At 45.4% G+C, this 22,774-nt stretch overlaps 2 long non-coding RNA genes across 5 annotated transcripts in view; one reads left to right on the forward strand and one right to left on the reverse strand.

Annotated features, from left to right (window-relative positions):
• LOC139034364 (uncharacterized) overlaps positions 1-22,774 on the reverse strand; it is a 69,133-nt gene that overhangs the window by 36,021 nt on the left and 10,338 nt on the right. Inside the window, exons 1-2 of one of the 4 annotated variants that reach the window (XR_011486819.1) lie at positions 4,869-5,427; positions 3,804-3,972 (exon numbers count right to left, since the gene is read on the reverse strand). The exons of 2 other annotated variants lie outside the window; for them this stretch is intronic. This is a non-coding gene — a long non-coding RNA (uncharacterized lncRNA). Of the gene's footprint in view, positions 1-3,803; positions 3,973-4,868; positions 5,428-22,774 lie in introns of those variants that run through there. One more of the 4 variants, XR_011486818.1, reaches the window with a different exon arrangement.
• Positions 5,590-6,508, forward strand: LOC139034365 (uncharacterized). The gene is made up of 2 exons (XR_011486821.1): positions 5,590-5,664; positions 6,219-6,508. It is a non-coding gene; the product is annotated as an uncharacterized lncRNA (long non-coding RNA).

Below are 22,774 nucleotides of genomic sequence, written 5' to 3' on the forward strand. Positions count from 1 at the left end.
ATGAAGGAACAAATTAGAAACACAGAAATCCAAATAAATAAAGAGGAAATAGGCAAACTACCTGAAAAAGAATTCAGAATAATGATAGTAAAGATCATTAAAAACCTTGAAAACAAAATGGAGAAAATGCAAGAACCAATTAACAAAGACCTAGAAGAATTAAAGAATAAACATACACAGACAAACAACACAATTACTGAAACTAAAAATACTCTGAAAGGAATCAAAAGCAGAATATCTGAAGCAGAAGAACAAATCAGTGAGCTGGAAGATAAAATGGCGAAAATAACTTCTGAAGAGCAGAATAAAGTAAAAAAAATGAAAAGAACTGAGGATCGTCTCAGAGACCTCTGGGACAATATCAAACACACCAACACTTGAATTATAGGGGCCCCAGAAGAGGGAGAGAAGAAGAAAGGGTATGAGAAACTTTTTGAAGAGATTATAGTTGAAAATTTCCCCAGCATGGAAAAGGAAATAGTCAATCAATTCCAAGAGGCACAAAGAGTCCTATACAGGATAAACACAAGGAGAAACGTGCCAAGACATATACGACTCAAACTAACAAATACTAAACACAGAGAAAGAATATTAAAAGCATCAAGGGAAAAGCAACAAGTAACATACAAGAGAAACCCCATATGTTTAACAGCTAACTTTTCAGCAGAAGCTCTGCAGGCCAGAAGGGAATGGCAGGATATATTTAAAGTACTGAAAAGGAAAAATCTACAACCAAGATTACTGTACCTAACAAGGATCTCATTCACAATTGATGGAGAAATAAAAAGCTTTTCAGACAAGCAGAAGTTAAGAGAATTCAGCACCACCAAACCAACTTTACAACAAATGTTAAAGGGATTTACATAATCAAGAAATACAAGAGAAGGAAAAAGATCTACAAAATCAACCCCAAACAATTAAGAAAATGGCAATAGGAACATATATATCAATAATTACTTTAAATGTAAATAGATTAAATGCTCCAACCAAAAGACACAGACTGGCTGAAGGGATACAAAAACAAGACCCATATACACGCTGTCTACAAGAAACCCACTTCAGCCCTAAAGACACATACAGACTGAAAGTTAGAGGATGGAAAAGTACACCTATTATACAGAGTGAAGTAAGTCAGAAAGAGAAAGATCCCTATCAAATTACCAATGACATTTTTCATAGAAGTAGAACAAAAAACTTCACAGTTCACATGGAAACACAAAAGACCCCGAATAGCCAAAGCAGTCTGAGAAAGAAGAATGGAACTGGAGGAATCCACATTCCTGACTGTAGATTATATTACAAAGCTACAGTCATCAAGACAGTGTGGTACTGGCACAGAAACAGAAATATAGACCAATGGAACCAGATAGAAAGCCCAGAAATAAACCCATGCACCTATGGATGCCTTATTTTTGACAAAGGAGGCAAGAATATACAATGGGGCAAAGACAATAAGTGGTGCTGGGAAAACTGGACAGTTACATGTAAAAGAATGAAATTAGAGCACTTCCTAACACATACACAAAGATAAACTCAAAATGGATTAAAGACCTAAATGTAAGACCAGAAACTATTAAACTATAAATCTCTTAGAGGAAAACATAGGCAGAATACTCAATGACATAAACCAAAGCAAGATCCTCTATAACCCACTTCCTAGAGTAATGGGAATAAAAGCAAAAGTAAACAAGTGGGACCTGATTAAACTTAAAAGCTTTTGCACAGCAAAGCAAACTATAAGCAAGGTGAAAAGACAACCCTCAGAACGGAAGAAAACAATAGCAAGTGAAACAACTGACAAAGGATTAATTTCCAAAATATTCAAGTAGCTCATATAACTCAATACCAGAAAAACAAACAACCCAATCAAAAAGTGGGGAAACAGACATTTATCCAAAGAAGACATACAGATGGCTAACAAACACATGAAAGATGCTCGACACCGCTCATTATTAGAGAAATGCAAATCAAAACTACAATGAGATAGCACCTCACACTAGTCAGAATGGCCATCATCAAAAAGTCTACAAACAATAAATGCTGGAGAGAGTGTGGAGAACAGGGAACACTCTTGCACTGTTGGTGGGAATGTAAATTGATACAGCCACAACAGAAGATGGTATGGAGATTCCTTAAAAAACTAGGAATAAAACCACCAAAAGACCCAGGAATCCCACTCTTAGGTATTTCCCACCCTGAGGAAACCAAAATTGAGAAAGACACATGTATCCCATTGTTCACTGCAGCACTATTTACAATAGCTAGGACATGAAAGCAACCTAAATGCCCATAAACAGATGGATGGATAAAGAATTTGTGGTACATATACACAATGGAATATTACTCAGACTTAAAAAAGAATGCCTTTGAGTCAGTTCTAATGAAGTGGATGAACCTAGAACCTATTATACAGAGTGAAGTAAGTCAGAAAGAGAAAGATAAGATCGTATTCTCACGCATACATATGGAATGTAGAAGAATGGTACTGAAGAGTTTATTTACAGGGCAGCAATGGAGAAACATTAGACATAGACATAGAGAATAGACTTAAGACATAGAGAATAGACATTAGACATAGAGAATAGACTTAAGGACATGGGGAGAAGCGAGGAGAGGGTGAGATGTATGGAAAGAGTAACACAGAAACTTACATTACCATGTGTAAAATTGATGGCTGACAGGAATTTGCTGTATGGCTCAGGAAACTCAAAGAGGGGCTCTGTGTAAACCTGGAGAGGTGGGATGGGGAGGGAGAGGAGAGGGGGGGGTCCAGGAGGGAGGGGATATATCTATACCTATGGCTGATTCACATTGAGGTTTGATAGAAAAAAACAAAAATCTGTAAAGCAACTATCCTTCAATAAAAAAATAAATAAACTTTTAAAATTAACATATTCCAATATCAGACGGCAAATTTCAATGATGCAAAAACACAATTACTTTTGCACCAATCTAAATAATACACACAAGAGGGTGTTGGGGTGACAAGAGCTCGGCAAATATTGTCCTGCAGGGGGTGCTTTGCACACAGGGACCTGCAACTGCCTTGGGGGTGGAGGTGGGGAAGGCGCTGTTTTCACAACCTGAGGCAACCCTAGATGCTATGTCATTTGGTGTGTATCCACTTATTAAAATGTGTGCTTTGCTGTAAACAGTCCCAGAGAGCTCAAACAAATAACACTCCTTTAAAATCACAAGATAATATCTACCCAGATATCTGTATCCTACACAGACAGAGAACCCTTTCAGAAATACCACCCCCAACCCCCGCTTTCAACAAGACTCTCAAGCAAAGGTCAGGGTTTCTGGTCACTTCTTTTTAGTCTTAGAAAATGTCCCATTATTGGATTCAAAGTTACATAAGCGAGTGTGGTTGGTTATGTTATATGTAATTGGCTGTAATTTCTATCTGCTTTTTGTTTAAGGTGTGCTTCCTTAAAAAATGTTTTTTTCTGTTTAACTTTGCTTTTTGAATATGTAAAATATTTTCATGATTCAGAAATCAAAACTATATTAAAATGTGAGTCGAACACTGATCAAAACTGCCTGCCCTGGCCAGGCCTGATAGTAACCACTTGCATGAGTTATCTTAGGAGGTTGGATGCAGAACTAACAAACTACCACCGACTGGAAGAACTCAGGGAAGGTCAAACGGAGGAAAAAACGAGAGAGGAGATGCCAGTCCATGTGTCCTACCAACCTCCCAGAATTCTCGCTGAAATCCATCTTGGTTGAGTAATACACGCATCACCAGGAAGGACCCTGAGTAAGAACAATTGGTCAGAGACAACCTGGAAACTTACCCCATTACAATAAAACCTGAGATGGCACGCAGTTCTCCTCGGTTCCTTTACCCTCTTCCTCTCCATCCAGATGTCTTGTCTTGGTAAAGTCTCCTGCTTTGTCAGCACGTGTGTCTCCTCAGACAATTCATTTCCAAGTGTTGGACAAGAGTCCACTCAAGGCCCCTTCCTGGAACAAATGGCAACTCAAGTGGGACCTCCTCTTTGTTATGACTGACATCCTGAGCACTCGGGGTGCTTGGGGACCAGTTCACCTGCAGATGGACTAGGCCCAGCAGCCATAACTGGGGTCCTTTTGTCTCTGTTCTCCTCCTTGCACAGACAGCTGGCCAGACTGACGTGACTGGGTAAGGAACAAGAGACTTTGTTGATCTCTTTCCCCTTCTTCCCTCTCCCTTTCCTCTTTTCAACCCCTCCTATCCTACCCACTTTCCTTCCAGTCTGGTTCTGGACACAGGAGTCTGGTTGAAGGGCCTCAGCCTGATCTGAAGGTTGGAGCCTAATCTCTCCCACAGGGCAGAAAACTCGAATTCCCATCTAGTGTTTGGCACCTGGTTTCTAGTTTCTGGTTAGGCCAAGTTCCTGTCCTTTCTGGAAGCCCAGGGAAAAGTTCCATAATGCCTGAGCATCTTCAGGCAGCAGGAGATGTCTGCAAGGCCACCCTTTGGCCCCTTGTCCTTCCCCTCTTAGTTCAACCTGGCCTCCTTTCCTTCCTTTGAAATCTTTGAAGACCTGAGATATTTCACTTTACTCTGTCAGTGTTCAGATTTGAAGTCCTATATCTCTGTGGAAGTAGAAGATTTTCTGAAAGACTGCAGTCTTGTCTTTAAGGGAGTGTCTGATTAGGACAGCTTTGCCTATTTGTTTTATACTTTGTGTTCTGTGCTGTGACTTGTGATGGCCATTCTGCCTTGGGATATGGGGAATTCTGATTCTGTTCTGCATGTGCCACCAGGAAGGACCCTAAGGCAAAACATCTCGTCAGAGACAACCTGGAAACTAACCCCATCATAAAACCCAAGACTGTGAGTCACGTGGCAGAGCAGTGCTCCTGGGTTCACTTACCCTGCTGCTGTCTCCCAGGCGCTCCTTCACAATAAAGCCTCTTGCTTTGTCAACATGTGTGTCTTCTCAGACAATTCATTTACAAGTGTTAGACAAGAGCCCACTCTTAGACACTGGAAGGGGTCCCCCTTCCTGTAACATACAGGTGAACTCAGAGAAGTATATGCTCCTTTGATTCTGCACCCTGATTCTAACATGTGGGTTTCCCCGCCCCCCCACATCACCATGCAATTGACAAAAGAAATGCTCACATACTGAGGTATGAGGAAGTCATGCTGGATTATACATGAGTTAACTTGAATTTTATGCTAACTGGAACAACCTGTTTGTGGCCTATCAAAACACACATTGTACATCTGCTTTAACTATTAAAGAAAAGGGCACATTGGCAGAAATAAAGAATCGTTCATGTTAAAAATAAAGATTAAATGCCTCCCATTCTGGGATGTCAATTCTGGTACTCCTTCAATGATAAGACTCCCTTTCCAGATGCTAAGGCCATACTGACTTCGTGCGTACGTGCTGGTCTGGCTTTTTTAAAAAACCTTGAAAAAATGTACACCTGACTTACTTAGTGTTCTGACAAGATGTAAAGTTGCACTGAAGAAGGTGTCAGCTCACAGACTTTCTTCTGATTGGCTGGTGATGAGGTAACAGGGTGACGGTTCTAGAATCTTAATCATCAATCTTCTGGTTCCAACCAGTCTGGGGTCAGCAGATGGTTGCCATCCGTCCACCTGGGTGTGTGGGGTGCTGGTGGTGATCTTAGTTTCTGCAGAATGGCTCAAAGATATGTGTCAGTTTGTTATGTATATCCCTTGAAGAGGACCTAGGACTATGCTTTGGGGCTGAACAATTGTTTTAGCTATGTTTATTTTTCTTGTTTGATAGTTTTTCCTTTGTTTCCGCATTCCCTCACTTCCCTAATTAGTAACTGAGTCTGCTCTTTGGAACGCAGGAAAACCTAGGAGACTAAAGCCTTTCCCTACAAATAAGAAACAGGGGAACAAAGAGTGCTTTTTGTAACCTGGAGGGCCCTGTAGGGTCCTGCTTGGTTTTGATCCTAACTTTTCTTTGATCCTACTCAATCCTGAAGGCAATGATACCGTGCAGGTCCCAGTGGGGCTCCTGGGCACAAGGCCTTTCCGTATCCCCCATTTCTTTGATTATAGGGAAGAGTCTTCGTTCAGCCTTCATGACCTTCTCTGAGTTCCAATGAGCGGATTTAAGCAGTTTTTAATTAGGGAAGGGAGGGAATGGGAGACCAGGGACAAACAGTCAAGAGCAGCCTTTGGGCAAGGTCCTTATTCCCCATCAATGGATACATAATATCTTTGAACTATTTTGCAGATACTGAAACCCCCTCCAGGTGGAAGAAGTTAATGATTAATGATGGTATGCTGCCCACAAGTATGTGGACCCCAGATAGTTGGACCTGAAAGTTGATGATGCTGACTCCTACTTATCTCACCAACCAGCCCATCAGAAAAATGTTCACGAGCTGATCACCCCCTACTTTCACAATAAAACTTGTCACTATCTTCCCCAAGTTGGGACACTTGGTCTTGAGGGCATTAGCCCGCTATGTCCCCCTTCGCCAGGCAAAGCAGTAAAGCTATACTTTTCTACTTCACCCAAAACTCTGTCTCTGAGATTTGATTTGGCACCAGTACACAGAGAAGTTGAGCTTTCACCATCAGAATCAGAGGTGGGACAAGAATGGGAATCAAGTTTTGGAAAGAAAAGTTAATCATAAACTCAGCAGGAGAATTTGGTTTTGGGGGTGCTTGGTTTCACTGCTGGCTATATCAGAGATTCCCAAGATCTTCTCCTTGGGTTTGACTGTGGCTCACAGAACTCAGAGAAAACATTTACTCGGTTTGAAAAGGATTTAACTCAGGAACAGCCAGATGGAAGAGATGCACAGTGCAAAGTATGGGGAAGGAGCTTGGGGCTTTCCCACCCTCTCTGAGCAGGACACTCTCCCCAATCTCCAGGTGTTCCCCAACTCAGGAGCTCTCCAAACCCTATCCTTTTGGGTTTTTATGGAGGCTTCACTATCAAGGCATGATGGAGGAAATCACTGACCAGTGCAACTGATTGAACCTCCAGTCCCTCTCCCCCTTCCAGAGGTCGGGGGTGAGACTGAAAGTTCCAAGCCTCTAATCACCTGGTTGATTCTCCAAGCAAACAGTCCTCATCCTTTTGTTGTTTTCAGTCGCTCAGTCATGTAAGACTCTTTGCAACCCCATGGACTGCAGCACACCAGGCTTCCCTGTCCTTCACTATCTCCCAGAGCCTGCTCAAAGTCACATCCATTGAGTCAGTGATGCCATCCAACCATCTTGTCCTCTGTCGTCGCCTTCTCCTCCTGCCCTCAATCTTTCCCAGCATCAGGGTCTTTTCCAATGAGTCAGCTCTTTGCATCAGGTGGCCAAAGTACTGGAGTTTCAGCTTCAGCATCAGTCGTTCCAGTGAATATTTAGGGTTGATTTCATTTAGGAATCACTGATTTGACCTCCTTGCAGACCAAGGGACTGTCAAGAGTCTTCTCCAACACCACAGTCTTTATTCTTAAGTGGGTCCAAAAGTCACCTCATTAGCATAATAAGAGACACCTTAGGTTGCTCTTATCACTGAGGAAATTTCAAGGGTTTTCCAAGGAGCTCTGTGCCGAAACAAGAAGACTAAATATATATTTAAACAAGAAGACTAAATATATATTTAAATAAGAAGACTAAATATATATTTATCATTTTAAAATCACTACATTACTGCTCCCTTTCCAGTTTAGGAAGTACATTTACAGCAGCTGTCTCCAGGAGCCCCCCATACCAGGTATTCCAACCCCTACCCTGTCCCTCTTGGACAGAGCCTGGCTGTCCAGATTCCCATCAGGGCATCGGGTGGCCTCAGCAGGCAGGGTCCCTGGAGGTGATCCAACATGCCTCTCTTACGGATACAACCGGTCTGACTCAAAGATTTTCATGCTGCACCACAGAAAACATACTATCCTGCCTCTCCTGCCACTTAGCTGCATCTTAAATTCCCCATTTCTCCCAGCAGAAGCAGCCGCCGCAGCATTCACGCTTCCAGACCAGCCACACAGGAGCCAGTTTAGCTCTTCCCTCTCCCTCACCCTGGCATCCAGCCTATGGGCACAGAATCCAGCCCTGAAGGGCTAAAGAAACCATGAAGTGCATGCAATTCAGCTGCCCACGCAACACTTGGATTCCCTCTGAATGGCGGGGCAAAACTGTTGCCCAGGCTCAGCCTGACCTACCTCCACACCAGGGAGTGGGTCACTTCCTGACATTGCCTGTTACATCTTGAAACAGTTATGACGTTGAAAAGCGGCCTTAGGTTGAGCTGAAAATTGCCTCCCCATTGCTTCCCACACATGTTTTCACTGTTCCTAATTTTTTTCTGGGTTTTCACAGGACAGACCTCCCTCCTCTGTCTGTATCTTAGTCCTTTGAGCATTAAGGCTATGATCACAACTCCAGATGGTAAATATCCCCCATCACTCCAGCTAGTCTTCCTGTAGCATATTTCAAGTCACTAACTGGTCTGGCCTCTCCTCCAGACATGCTCCGATTTATCCAAATCAGGTGTTGCAGACAGTGCTTACGGGCGCCAAAAGCCAGTGACATCAGTGGGTAAGATGGGTGGAGCACAATAGGGAGTGGCAGTGACTGCCGCAAAGACAGTGGTTGCCCTGGTTACTGGAAACAATCATTTCCGTTTCAGCCAGTTGTCACCACTCGGAAGTGGGGCCCCAGTTTTGCCAGATCTCTCATTTTCCAATAGAAACAGGAAATCTGGATTTTATTTGAAATGTCCTGATTTTTTAAAATTGGTAATTAAATAAAACAAAACACTCTATGTGTCAATACTGTGCAGGCAAAACAAAAACCCATGGGCCCAGTATGTAATTTCTGTCTGTAGTTGCTAAGTCATGTCTTAACACTTTTGCGACCCCACGGACTGTAGCCCACGAGGCTCCTCTGTCCATAGGATTCCCCAGGCAAGAATCCTGGAGTGGGTTGCCATTTCCTTCTCCAGGGAATCTTCCTGACCTGGGGATTGAAACGGTGTTTCCTGCATTGGCAGGCAGGTTCTTTACCACTGCACCACCAGGGAAGGCCAACGTTTGATCTACAGGCAGCTAAAAATGTGCCACCTAAAACTGAATGTGACACTCAGAGGTGGCTGCTGACCTATCCCATCCCTCCTTCCTTGGAAAAGCATTTTCCCTCTCTCTCAATGAGGGAACATTTTTCATTTCATTCAACATTCAACATTTTCATTCAACATATTTCAACATCTCTCATCAGGACCGGGTCTGTAGTATCCTGGCCAGCAGCCTTCTCTCCCTCTCCTGCATCCTCCTCACCACTGTGGAGGGCATGCCCATCACTCTGGTCCCTGTCCTAGGACCTACTGTGGCCGGACCTCAATCAGCCAGGTCTGCTTCCTTCTGGAGAGCATGTTAACATGCTCCCTCAGCCTCCCCCTCTTCTTCTGATAGAATTCCCCCCGTCTTTTGCCCAATCCTCCACACGTTTATTCAAGCCAGGCCTCCCCTCCAAGAATGCCTTCCTCCTCCCCCACCCACAGGCTTATCTCTTCCTAAGGTCTTTCCTGGCAGTGTGAGCCCTCCTCTGCCTCTTATACTTTGCCACATCTGTAATATGGGGAGAATGACAGACCCAATTCAAAGAGCGTTTGAGGAATAAATGAGTGACACATGTCACCTGCTTGGAGCAGTACACAGGAAGCATTCAATGAACACGAACTGTGACTATTAATACCCACTTAGCACTGAATCCACAGGGGCTTTCCTGGTGGCTCAGATGGTAAAGAATTTGCCTGCAATGCAGGAGACTCAGGTTCACCCTCTGAGCCAGGAAGATCCCCTGGAGAAAGAAATGGCTACCCACTCCAGTATTCTTGCCTGGAAAATCAGTGGACAGAAGAGCCTGGTGGGCTACAGTCCATAGGGTTGCAAAGAGTCGGACATCACTGAGCAAGTTAAGCCTAGCACTGGACCCACAGGCTGTTTTGTGCCTTTTCACATTTGGAGCTCACATCTTTCTACCTAAATGATGAAAGAAGCCTGGACGTGCACACTGGCCGACCTGGGACTAAATTCCATCTCTCCCATGTTTTACCCTGGTGAAGTCACACAACCTCTCTTGGCCTCTGTCTCTGCATCTGTGAAATGGAGCTAATGGCTCCTACTTCTCAGGATTGTGATAAGGATCAAATGAGGCAATGTCTGCAAATGCTCTAAGTAAACTGGGAAGAAACGCTGTAAGAATGACCAGTTTCTGGAGGATGAAATTCCAGACCAGCCACAATCCTGCTGGAGTGAAGGGCAGGTGGTCCCATCTTTGGGTATAGACCTAAGAAAGTTCAACAAATGGTTCTTTAGCAGCCACTCTGGGCCAGACACCATGCAGAGTTACTGCAAATGTGAGGACCCAACCATCAGAGTAAAGGGTTAAGTCACCTTAGAGGTGGCCTCACTGCCCTCCACCCTCACCTGGGACCCTGTATTCCCACACCTCCTGACTTCTCTTCCAGGCTCCACCCACTCCTGTGAGTCCTCTCACTGCTGCCGGAATAACCTTTGTGCAACACATTCATTCATTCACTCATTCATGCATTATATTATTTATTCAGTAATTACCAGCCTTCTAAAAAGTGAAACTGACCAGAATCCCTGCCCCTCATGGGTTTCACATTCTAATAACTCTAGTAACTCATTACCTAATTTATTTGCTTTAAAAGCTCATTGGTCTTCAATAACTTATGCTAGAGTCAAATCTTGAGCTTGGTGTTTGAGCTCACAGCTGGCTCCACTCCCTTCCAGCACCTCCCCACTTTCATAGGAAGGTGTTCCGAAGGGCTCCAGATAGGCCACCCCCCTAGATTTAGTTCCCTGAGTTTCCTGGTTGTTTCTTCAGGCTGGGAAATTCCTCTTTCAAGTGAGAGGCAGCTGAATGTTTCATCCATAGGAGAATCTGTTCTCAGCCCTGCCCAAGAGCTCTGCCACACTCACCTGGGAGCTCTCGAAGGTCATTTTTCTTTTGTTTCCCTGACATCTACAGAGTGGATGCTCAACCATGGGGATCTGCTTGTGTGTGTTGAGAAAGAAGCTTGTAATGAACATAAATGGTTTCATAGATGGCCAGAGAAGAAAAGCAGAGAGCACCCTTCAATGCTGAGATGACAGAGAGTCTCAGGGAGGGTGTCCCTGTGGCCTGGGCCTGGATGAATGAGCAGGATGTGACCACAGGAAGGAGGACCACCTGTTAGGCAGACAGATGCAGGCACAGTGTGGCCAGAAACACGGGACATGCTAAGGAGCCATCCAGCGTTCCATGGGGAGAATAAGGCAAGAAAAGGAATGGACAGAGAAAGAAGGTGGGAGACAGAGCATGTCCCCTGAGTTGGAAAAGTCTTGAATGTCAAGCTGGGGAATCTGACCTTAGCAGGCCAGGGGTCAAAAGCTCAGATGGAACAAGGGCAAATTAAGGAGATGAATGTGGCCCAGAAGACTCAGGGGAAGTGCAGACTAGGGCCTTTCTAAAAGGGAGAGGCACTCTTGGCTGCCCGTGATGGACCCAAAGGTTGAAATCTGGGCTCAGGCTGCTGTAGCCATCTTTCAAAAAAAGAGAAGCCAGAAATCCAGTCTTTATAGTGAAATGTTCTGATGGAAAACAGCACCACCACCGCCACCAAACCTGTTTATGGGTCTTGAGTTTGCGGTCTCTGGGGCAGAATTTTAGGTGGCAAGATCAGAGATGTGTGTTGGCCTCGTAAGCTGGAGACTGGTGTGGAACAAGGCCCAGGGAGGGCCAGGAGTAGAAGCCGCTGAAGAGGATTGGAGGGGGCTACAGTAGTTCAGGTGGGCTTGAGTGAGGAGTGAGGAAGGAAAGGAGAGGAGAGCTGGGGCGGGGGAAATGTTGCCAGACAAAACACTGAAACCCCCAGTTAAATTTCAGTGTTTCGGAGTAACAAATTATTTTTTTCATATTAAAAAGTGGTATAACAGATAACTCACTGTTTACCTAAATTTTCAATTTGCCTAGGAGTGCTGTGTTTTTATTTGCTAAACCTGATCATCTTGCAGATTACAGGCTATGGAGCCGAGAGCACTAGATAAAGAACTATCCAACCTGGGGAGCGTCCCAGGCGGCTCAGGACAGGGCAGCTAGGGGCCTGGTGAGAACAGCTCGGCCTTATGAAACCAGACCCGCGCCACCAGACTGGATCAAAGAGCTGGTAGAGTCCCAGAGGCGCGCGCTCCTGCTTCCAGTCTCTGCAGGCTGACCCTTAGGCTGGGCTCAGGAACAGTCAGGAGATCCGAAGCCCCTGGAGTTGAGGAGGAACAGGCAGACCCCGTTCTCCCAGGGGTCTCTCCCTGCAGCTCAACAAAGCACTCCCCGCCCCATGTCTTTCCATCACATCAGCTGAGTGGGGTTCCCTATCACTGAGCCTCTCCAGGATCACCTCCCAGACCCGCTGCCCTCACTGGCAGGGCAGAGCATGCGCACCTGGGTGCAGCCAGACCCTGGCAGGACCTGCTCTTCGCTGAACCCAGTGGACAGGCGGGGTCCGCGCCAGCTTTCCCCCAGCTTCCTCTCTGCGGGTCTTGCCCGCTCCTCATCCTCCTGGACCTGCCTTCACAATTGTCAGTCCCACCAGCCTTGACTTTGAACCTAGTTCTCTCTCCAGAGGATCTGAACCTCAGAGCTTCAGTAATATGCAGAGAGTGACAGGGGGGCATTTTTCACCTTCCCTGTTTAAACCCAAGGGTATTCTGATCTGCTGTACCGGGCATCCTCTCCCCGCACCCCGTCCCCATTCTCCATCTCTCCCTGCCCTGTCTCTTTCTGCCCCGACTCTGTCCTTTCTCCTGTCTTCTTTCCCTCTCTCCCCACCTCCCGATATTCCTCAACTATTCTGTTCTCTTGCTCTCCATTTGTCTTGATTACAAAACTGCTCAAAAGTGTCTCCTGGACTCCCTAAGAAACAGAGACAAACTATCACTCGTCCACTGAATACTGTGCTGTGCTTAGTCCATCAGTGGTGTCCGACTTCTTGGGACCCCAGGGACTGTAGTAGCCCGCCAAGCTCCTCTGTCCATGGGGATTCTCCAGACAAGAATACTGGAGTGGGTTGCCATGCCCTCCTCCAGGGGATCTTCCCAACCCAGGGACTGAACCCAGGTCTCCTGCATTGCAGGCGGATTCTTGATGAACTGAGCTACCAGGGAAGCCCCTTCCACTGAATACCACCAAATAAAATTGACAGCAGCTGAACCTGTTTGGCTTTAAAAGGTGGAAAAATTCAAATCTTCTTGACATAACTTAGATCTGCAAAACCTGATCCAGAAGACTGGACTTCACAGAAATAACAGTTGCAAGAGGAAATGCAAACTGACTCATGGAGAAACTGATTTTATTTTAAAATTAGATTGAATAAAGTTAAATTGAAAAGCAGTGATAAAATAATTTTTGCAAAATAAACTTTAAATGCAAAAAATAAACAGTTTGTGCCATATTTAAACTTTTTCAGCAAAATCAGTTGCTTTAATGCAATTTGTTAAAAAAAAAATGCTTTATCAACACAAGAAAAAATCATCAGTGTTGACAAAAATTATAGTTAAAATATTTCCATTCAAGAAAACCACAGGGTCAAAGGTCAAGGTCTTTCTATTGAAGACTCACAATTTTATCTATCACTGCCTGAACTCCAGACTCAAATATGCTGTTGCCCATGGAACATTCCTTCTCTTGGACAGCCCAAAGCCTCATCAAATATATACATCCAAAACCAAACTGCTGATCTTCTGTTCCCAAATTGTTCTTCCTCTCAGACAACTTTCTCTGAGACTGGGAATCTATTACCCATTCAGTTACTCATGCCAAACACATTAAAAAACAAAATCCATCATGTCAATATCCAGAGTAGCTCTCAAAATCTGTCCTCTTTCCAGCTCTACTTCCAGTGCCCTATCAAAGCTTACAGCATCTTCCACACAGATGAACATAACTGGCCTCCCCAAAACCACTCTTGTAATCTCTGATGTATCCTTCACACTGGTAGTTTAATAGTTTAAAAGGCAACCAGGGGAATTCCCTGGCAGTCCAGTGGTTAGGACTCAGCACTTTTGCTGCTGGGGTGGGGTTCAATCCCTGGTTGGAAGACTAAGATCTTGCAAATCTTGCAGCAAGGCCAAAAAAAGAGAGATGCAAACCAAGACCTTTCTTACAGTAAAGGCAGTCTAGATATTTTGGGCATCACCTCCTGCTGAAGACAGCTAAAAGAGATGGCCAAACGTTCATAAAATTCACACACACACACCTTTTTTTGGCGGGGGTGGGGGGAGCGCAGTATGGCTTGCAAGATCTTAGTTCCCTGACCAGGGATAGATCCCTGGCCCCAGGCAGTGAAAGCCTGGAATCCTAACACTAGACAGCCAGGGAATTCACACACAGACACAGACACAGAAACACACACACTCACTCATTCATTCACTCACTCTTAAAAACATCGAGGAGCTAACAAGACAGTGAGGAACTGCTGTGCCAAGGTCCTGGAGAGGACAGGATTCCAAAGAGGTGATCCTGATACTTGATGCTATGGTGAGGTGATCCTGATACTGGATGCTATGGTGAGGTGATCCTGATACTGGATGCTATGGTTGTCCTCAGAAGCTTTTGCCAAGTGCAAAGAAGTGGCTGAGAGGCCAAGCTCACTTCTAGTGGCCTTGCATGGCTGGAAACAAAAATCAGAGTCAGGGGGCTTCCCTGGTGGCTCAGTGGGAAAGAATCCACCTGTCAAGGGAGACAAGTGTTCGATCCCTGGCCCAGGAGGATCCCACATGCTTTGGAGTAACTAAGCCCATGCATCGCAACTACTGAGCCTGTGCTCTAGAGCCAGCAAGGCAAGCCACAATCACTGAAGCCTGCATGCCCTAGAGCCCATACTCCACAACAAAAGATGCCACTGCATTGAGAAGCCCATTCACCACAATTAGAAAGTAGCCCCACTGCTCACTGAAACTAGAGAAAAGACTGCACAGCAATGAAGACCCAGCTTATAAAAAATTAAAAAAATCAGTCAGGGGCCTACCAAGGGTAGTGGACTGACAAACCAGCTCAACATTGGGCTCAGCCCCAAAGAACTGCACCCCAGAAGTAAAAATGAACTGAAAGCAAAACTGCCCTTCCCTGAATGATAGTCAAGCTCTGAGTCATTCAGGTGCCCCAGAAAACATCATGCCCTAAGTATGAACTAACATGATCTCAGTTTGCTAATCCCTCCAGGCACCTGGCAAGAGCAACAGAAAATTCTCCTTGGTGATGACAAATCACCTCATATCAAATTATCCTCTACAAATAATTTCACAAACACAATATTCAACATACAAAAATAACCAGACACAGGAGGAAGTAAGATTCCTTGAGCAAAACCCTTTGGAAATAATAATCAATAGAAACAGAACCGGAGGAACTCCAGTCTATAAAACAAATTACATTTACTATGTTTAAGAAATTAAATACTAAAATTGGAAATTTCAGCAAGGAACTAGGAACTCCGTAAAATTATATAGCATATGCAAAAACAGAATAAATAAAAACTCAAAGCTCAAATTATAAATTGAATGGATGGTTTAACAGCAGATTTGACATGACTGAAGAATGCATCGCTGGACAGGAAGGTTGGTCAAAAGAAATGAACCAGAAAGAAGTATGGAAAGACCAAAGGATGGACAATACAGAAGCTAAGAAAGTTACAATAAGATCTGACATATTTCTAATTGCAGTTCCAGAAGGAAAGAAGAAAGAGAGACCAGAACAGAGTCAACATTCAAAAGAGGGGTTGAGAACATTCCAGAACAGATAGAAGATATTAATCTACAGATTTGGGGACTCAAATGGATCCCACCAGAGCAAATAAAAAGAAACCCATGCCTCGATCCATCATAGTGAAACTGTAGAATATCAAAGAGAAAAATGGTAAATACATCCAGAGGAAAATAGGTAATAATGCTGGTTATTTACTTCTTTTCTCTCAGGTCTTAGCCCACCCTTTCATAACAAGCTCTGTGATGTTAGGGGCGAGGGGTTGGAAGCCATATTTCCCAGGCCCCCTTGCCAGCTGACTTTCTATTCAGTTCTGCCAATGGGAGGCACTAAAAGGAGATTAACATGTGGGAGAAGGTGATTCCTTCCTGTCCACTTCACTTTAGGAGCCTTCAGCTCCTTTCAATGCTCCCAGCACAAGTCACACAAAACCCCCTCCCAGATAATAGCACAAACCAGCAGGCCTATGGTCCTATGGTCCATCCAGCCCAGCTGCAGGTCCTTCTGCAAGTCCCTAGGTCCTGCTACCCTGTCTCTTCCCTTTTATCCTTCTAGGCCAAGGGATGGCAGCTGCTTCCTGTAACTACTAGTATCTGGGTAAACTCAGCATCCTCTTTTGCTCTTGCCGCCTTCAAAAATATGTGTAAACAACTCATCTTGTATATTATATCTCCTTTGTTTGGAAAAACTAACATAATTTATATTTTTCTGGGTGTACCCAAAGTGTACCCTAGTGAAGAGGAACTAAAGAACCTCTTGATGAAGGTGGAAGAGGAGAGTGAAAAAGCTGGCTTGAAACTCAACATTAAAAAAACTAAGATCATGGTATCTGGTCCCACCACTTTGTGGCAAATAGATGCAGAAAAAAATGTAAACAGTGGCAGATTTTATTTTCTTGGATGGACTCCAAAATCACTGTAGAAGGTGACTTCAGTCATGAAACTAAAAGACAATTGCTTCTTGGAAGAAAAACTATGACAAACCTAGACAGCGTACTGAAAAGCAGAGACATCACTTTGTTGACCAAGGTCTGTATAGTCAAAGCTATGGTTTTTCCAGTAGTCATGTACAGATGTGAGAGTTTTCATTTTTGCTGTTGAGGAGCCAAATATAGTTGAATTCTGTGAATCAGTCAGGTTTTGCTAGAGTATGCTGCAGTAACAAACAGCCCCTGAATATCTTTGGTCTGTGACAACAAACATTTATTTCTAGCTTTCTTCCCATGGGCTCCATGAGTTGGCTGCAGCTCCTGCCTGAGACATGCTAATCTCCTAGCAGAGGGAAAAAGAACCATGGCAAAATCATGTGATGGTTTATAAAACTTTTACTGAGAAGTAGCAGTCTTTTAATTTCATGGCTGCAATCACTGTCCGCAGCAAAAGCTTTACAAACCATAAAGAAGGCTGACCGCTGAAGAACTTGTGCTTTCAAAGTGTGGTGCTGGAGAAGACTCTTGAGAGTCCCTTGGACTGAAAGGAAATCAAATTCATCAATCATAAAAGAAATCAACCCTGAATATTCATTGGAAGGACTGATGCTGAAGCTGAAGCTCCAATACTTTGGCCACCTGATGCCAAGAGCCGACTCACTATAAAAGACCCTGATGCTGGGAAAAATTGAGGGCAGAAGGAGAAGGGGGCAACAGAGGATGAGATGGTTGGATGATACCACGGATTCAATGGACATGATTTTGAGCAAACTCTAGGAGACAGTGAAGGACAGGGAAGCCTGGTGTGTTGCAGTCCGTGGGATCTCAGAGTCAGACATGACTTAGTGGCTGAACAACAACACACCTAAGTGCTATAGAACTTTTCAAAGGAGCCACAGTGTGATAGCACTATTGTTCCCAATTAGTCATCCCTCAGGATCCGCAGGGCATTGACTGGTGCTAGGATGCTCAAGTCCCTTATGTAAATTGGTGTCGTATTTACATATAACCTACACACATCCTCCCATATACTTTAAATCATCTCTAGATTACTTATAGTACTTAATACAATGTAAATGAAAACAAATAGTTAGCTGGGTGCAAAGCAGATTCAAGTTTGGCTTGTGGAACTTCCTGGAATTTTTTTCAAATATTTTTGATTGAAATATCATGGTTGGTTGAATTCACAGATGCAAAATCCTTGGATATGGAAGGCCAATTGTATTTGCCACCAGTCTTCATGGGAGGCTAATATTTTTCCAACCTACTGTCAGGCTTTGGCCAATAACATGTGCGCATAAGTGATATCTACCATCACTTCTCAGCAAAAGCTTTACAAACCATCACATGATTTTGCCATGGTTCTTTTCCCTCTGCTGAGAGATTAGCATGTCTCAGGCAGGAGCTGCAGACAACTCATGCAGCACATGGAAAGAAAGCTAGAAACAAACCTTTGTTGTTACAAACCAAGGAGACTCAGGGGCTGTTTGTTACTGCAGCATACTCTAGCAAAACGTGACTGATTCACAAAATTCAACTATATCTGGTTCCTCAACAGCAAAAATGGAAATGGATGGTTGAACAATAGCATCAATGTACTAAAAGAAAGTTAGTGCCAACTTAGAATTCTATACACAGAGACACTATCCTTTAAGGAGAAATGCTAAATAAACACACTGTCACAAAAAACTGAGAGAATATACCACCAGGAGACCATAATACATTAAAGGAATTCTAAAGGCTGTTTTGCAGAGAGAAGGAAAATTACCTGATATGACAGATCATGGATGCAAGAAGGAATGGACAAAAATCAAGTTATATACATGGGTCAATCGAGCTAAAGATTGGCTGCATGAAAAAACAATAATAAAGTCTTTAAAGTTATACAGACAACAGTATCTCAGAAATCAAAAGGTAGTGACTGGAATTTACGTTTTGTAAGATCTTAGCACCAGAGAGGAAATACACTGATATCCTGGACCCTGGTGTGTGCTGAGATGGCACACATCTCGGTAGTTCCCTTCCCTGCGCTGCCCAGCCTCAGACAAACTTAAGTTGAGGGTATTCTACAATACCAGTGCTCTTCAGAGAGTGAAGTCATGAAAGATGAGGAAGGACTGAAGAAATGTCAGAGTGGAAGGGACTAAGAAGACATGACATCTAAATGCCTTGTGGGGTGCTGTCTGGTGCTGAACCAGACAGGGGGTGTTAGTAGAAAAACTGGTTGAATGCAAATGAAGTCCACAATTTACAGTATTGAACCACTGTTAACTTCTCAGTTGTCATTACTGTGTGTGATTATGGCTGATATTAACATGGGTGGAAGCCGAGTCAAGGGTGTAAGAAAACTCCACTATTTTTGCAATTTTTCTCTAAGACCAAAACTATTTCAAAATTAAATCTTAAAAAAAGTCACCCAGAAACACTGAGTGTTAACATTTCTGGTGTATTTTCTGCCTGTTCCTTATCTTGCATGGGGTGATGTTCTATGCTTCATATGCGTAAGATCATGTCAGACACATGATTTTATTCTACACCAGGTTTTCAGAGATGTTACCATATTTAAGTCTTAAACAGGCATCATCACTCTCATTTTACAAATAAAGAAATCAAGGTCTAGAGCAGGTTAAAGGTCGTATAGCTAATAAAGTCACAGACTGAAGGTGAGCACAGGTTTCCTGATGCTAAATTCCAGAATTGCACTAAAACCTGATTCTTGAGGAGTATGCTCATCTACTTGTTTACACACGTGTTCAACCACACCCTGCACCTCCTGGAGGTGGAGACAGAGTCTAGGAGACCATGATCCCACCATTAAACTGCTTCCCCGCTAAAGGTTTTACGCCTGCAGCCCAGGGTCTCCAGTCACACAGCCTGTCCTATGACCGGGTATGACAAGGTGACATGAGGAAAGGAAAGGACAAGTCCTTTCCTTCAAGGAAGGACTCATTGCTCAGCTGCAAAGAGTGTGCCTGGATGACAGAGCCTGGCTATCAGCATCTTCTGAGTCCAGCTAGGCTTTTAGATGGAGGTCACACTCTTCTCCGGAAGCCAGCATGGTGGTGGTAGAAGGACCTTATACTTATCAGATGAGGGATCCTCCAACGGGCAGTTAGGTCTGGAGCCCCTCACTGGGCAGAGTTGTTGGAGTCTGTCTTGCCTCATGGTGCCCTCTACCCAGTCCTGCTCCCTTTTCTTTCATAGATGTTCCCCCAATAAACTCTCCCTTTCTGCCTTTCCATCTCAGCATCTGCTGCCCAGAGGATGAACCTGCAATAGCCTGTTCAGTACATCTGTGGACCTTCCCACTGGCTCCTGTGGGTAAACTAACCCAGGGACAGAGGGTGAGGTGGTGTTTGTCCCTGTCAGCCTGGTAAGCCCCCGGAAACTGACAGCTGTGTGCAGAGTACGGGGCTGGCCCCATCTCCCTCATGTCCACACCCTCACACAATCCTGTGCCCATCCTGCCATCAGACCTGACAGGGATACCACCAACTCCTGCTTGAAAGACCTTGAGGACCACGTATGATCTGTATGTGGCCTGGATTTCAGAGGAGGTGGAGCAGTGGGTGGGGAATGTCTTCCCTGGGGAGGTTTGGTTGGAGGGTGGGGTGGGGGCGTGACAGGCAGGCAGGCAAGGGTGTGCGTCACCCAGTCTGGCTCTCCTGGGTGGGGCCAGATGATTGTTTGGGAATGGGCAGCAGCCGACACTAGCCTCTTAGCCTGAGTCAAGCCTGCCATGAGTTGGGGATGGAAGCCAGATAGGCTGTGTCGGGCATATCTACTCAGTGGGCTGAGGAAGGGGAACAAACCAGGGGCCTGAGCAGAAGCCACAGGGGAGAGGGCTGACTTCTAGATTTCCAAGGCCTGTGGCCTTTCATGTGCCAGGGCCTGGGGCATGGATAAATGGAAGGGCAGGTGAGGTGCTCACAGGGTGGAAGTGTGAGCGAGGGGACCAGGGTGGCCAAGTAGCCAAGCTCCAAGGCCAGGACCTAACTGGTCAGGCCTATGGCTCCCACTCACTGTAGGAAGCATCCTTGTCTCGGCACTCCAGCCTGCACCTGAGCACATCAGCCATCTTTTGGACACATGCAGGGGTCCTACGGGTGACCTCAAGGTCTTTCCCCCAGCCCTCTTTAGAGGGCAAGAGAGAGGAATGAGCTTTCTCGTTCTCTCTCAGGAAAGCAGTGTCAGTGAGCAGGTCACCCCGGTGGTGGCAGAGGGCAAAGAGACCACCGGATGGCCCTACCTGGCAGACCCTGAGGAGTCCGAACCCTTCATACCTGTGCAATTACTCAGCCTAGGATAAATGCATATTATAATTTTAACTGCTTGTCGACACTGAAATATTGACGGATGAAACACCATGTCTGGAATTTGCTTTAAAATAACCTGGAGTGGAGGAGGAGCTGAGGGCGTGGGGGAGGGTTTATATAGAGATGAATAAAATCAGATGATGGGGTGATGGGTACCTGAGAAGTTTTTACTCTTCTCTTTACCTTTGTGCATGCTGGGAAACATCCATGATTAAGCTTTGAAAGTAATCTAGGTAAATCTTTGTTTTAAAAAAAAATACCCTTAATAGCCCCTTTTAGTGAACACTGGAATATGTGAATCCAAGTTCACTTCAGTGCAGTTTTTTTCTGTTAAAAAATTTCTAATTGTGGTAAAATACACGTCACACAATTTACCATCTTCAAGTATTGTGCTGTGCTTAGTCACCTAGTCATGTCCAGCTCTTTGTGACTCCATGGACTGCAGCCCACCAGGCTCCTCTGTCCATGGAAATTGTCCAGACAAGAATACTGGAGTGGGTTGCCATGCCCTCCTCCAGGGGATCGTCCCAACCCAGGGATTGAACCCAGGTCTCCTGCATTGCAGGCAGATTCTTTACGCCTGAGCGACCTATCGGGCCTCCAATCTTCACAACCCTTTCATCTTGCCATAGACTTCCCAGACTCCTCTGAATCTTCCCTCACCCCCACACCCAGCCTCCCCAACTGGCCACTGCCCATAAGTCACTACAGCCAAGGACCAGAGCCCAGGTCTCGCTGGTTTCAGGGCAGGTTCCCTGCTACCACCCTGGCTGGCAGCTGGGCCCAGCCTGGCTGTGGCGCCAGTGGGCTGGCCAGGTGGCCCGGACTTCTGGGTGACTTTCACAATGCAGTCCTGCTGGCTCCTGCAGAGCTGAGCTTTCTGCCCCTGGGCAGGCAACTGAACAAGTTCAGGCAGCTCTCAGCTTCCCCCTCCACCTGCGGCCTGACGTTGCCCCGGGTCAAGGTCACCAGAGGAGGCTGGTCACAGGGACGGGAGCAGAGGTGGACTCAGGCTCCTCCCCAGCACGGTGACTCAAGGAGGGCAGTCCAGATCTCAGGAGTCCACTTTCATCCCAGGGTGTGGTGTGTGGGAGGGTGAGCAGGGTCCTTCTGCTTCTACCCTGACAGCCACAGTGCCCCGGCCGTGACACAGCTCTTGCGTTTAGAATAATCTTGGAGCTAGCAGCAACCAGAGTGGGCACCAGGAGTTACCTGTTAGCCCGCTCTTGCTGTAGTCTGAAATTCTCAGTTGCTGCCTCTCTGGGAACGCCCAGTACTTCTCCCTCTTCCTTCCTCCTTCAGGCTAGGGCCTGGCCCCAGAGGACGAGAAGGGACAAAAGAGGACAAGGAGTGAAGAGCAGGTGGGGGACACACAGCTCTTAAGTCCCTGTATGTGCCAGTTCCTTCCCATGGCTGAAACCCCGTGACCTGTTCTGCCTATTGACAAATGAAGAACTGAAGGCTCAGAGAGGTCACCAGGAAGTTTTAGACTGGGGATTACAGCCGGGGCCACCTTTCTTCATCCTCCTCCTCCTGGTTAGAAAGCAGTCATGAAGAGGCTTTTTTTGCAGGTGGTGGGTTGGAGCTGAGCACGGCCAACCATCAGGTTTGGGGAGGCACCGGGGGATGTGGACTGGGGGCTCAGAACTCATCAGATGTCTCCAGCCAAATGAATCACAGGTGCCAATGCACCGCATCAAGTGCTGCCCCAGTGGCAGAGAATGGGGGAGCAGTTTTGCCTTGGGGGTAAGAGGAGGGGCCATGAGCACAGTGGGTGCC

The sequence above is a fragment of the Odocoileus virginianus genome, chromosome 3 (assembly GCF_023699985.2).
Source record: "Odocoileus virginianus isolate 20LAN1187 ecotype Illinois chromosome 3, Ovbor_1.2, whole genome shotgun sequence".
Lineage (NCBI taxonomy): Eukaryota > Metazoa > Chordata > Mammalia > Artiodactyla > Cervidae > Odocoileus > Odocoileus virginianus.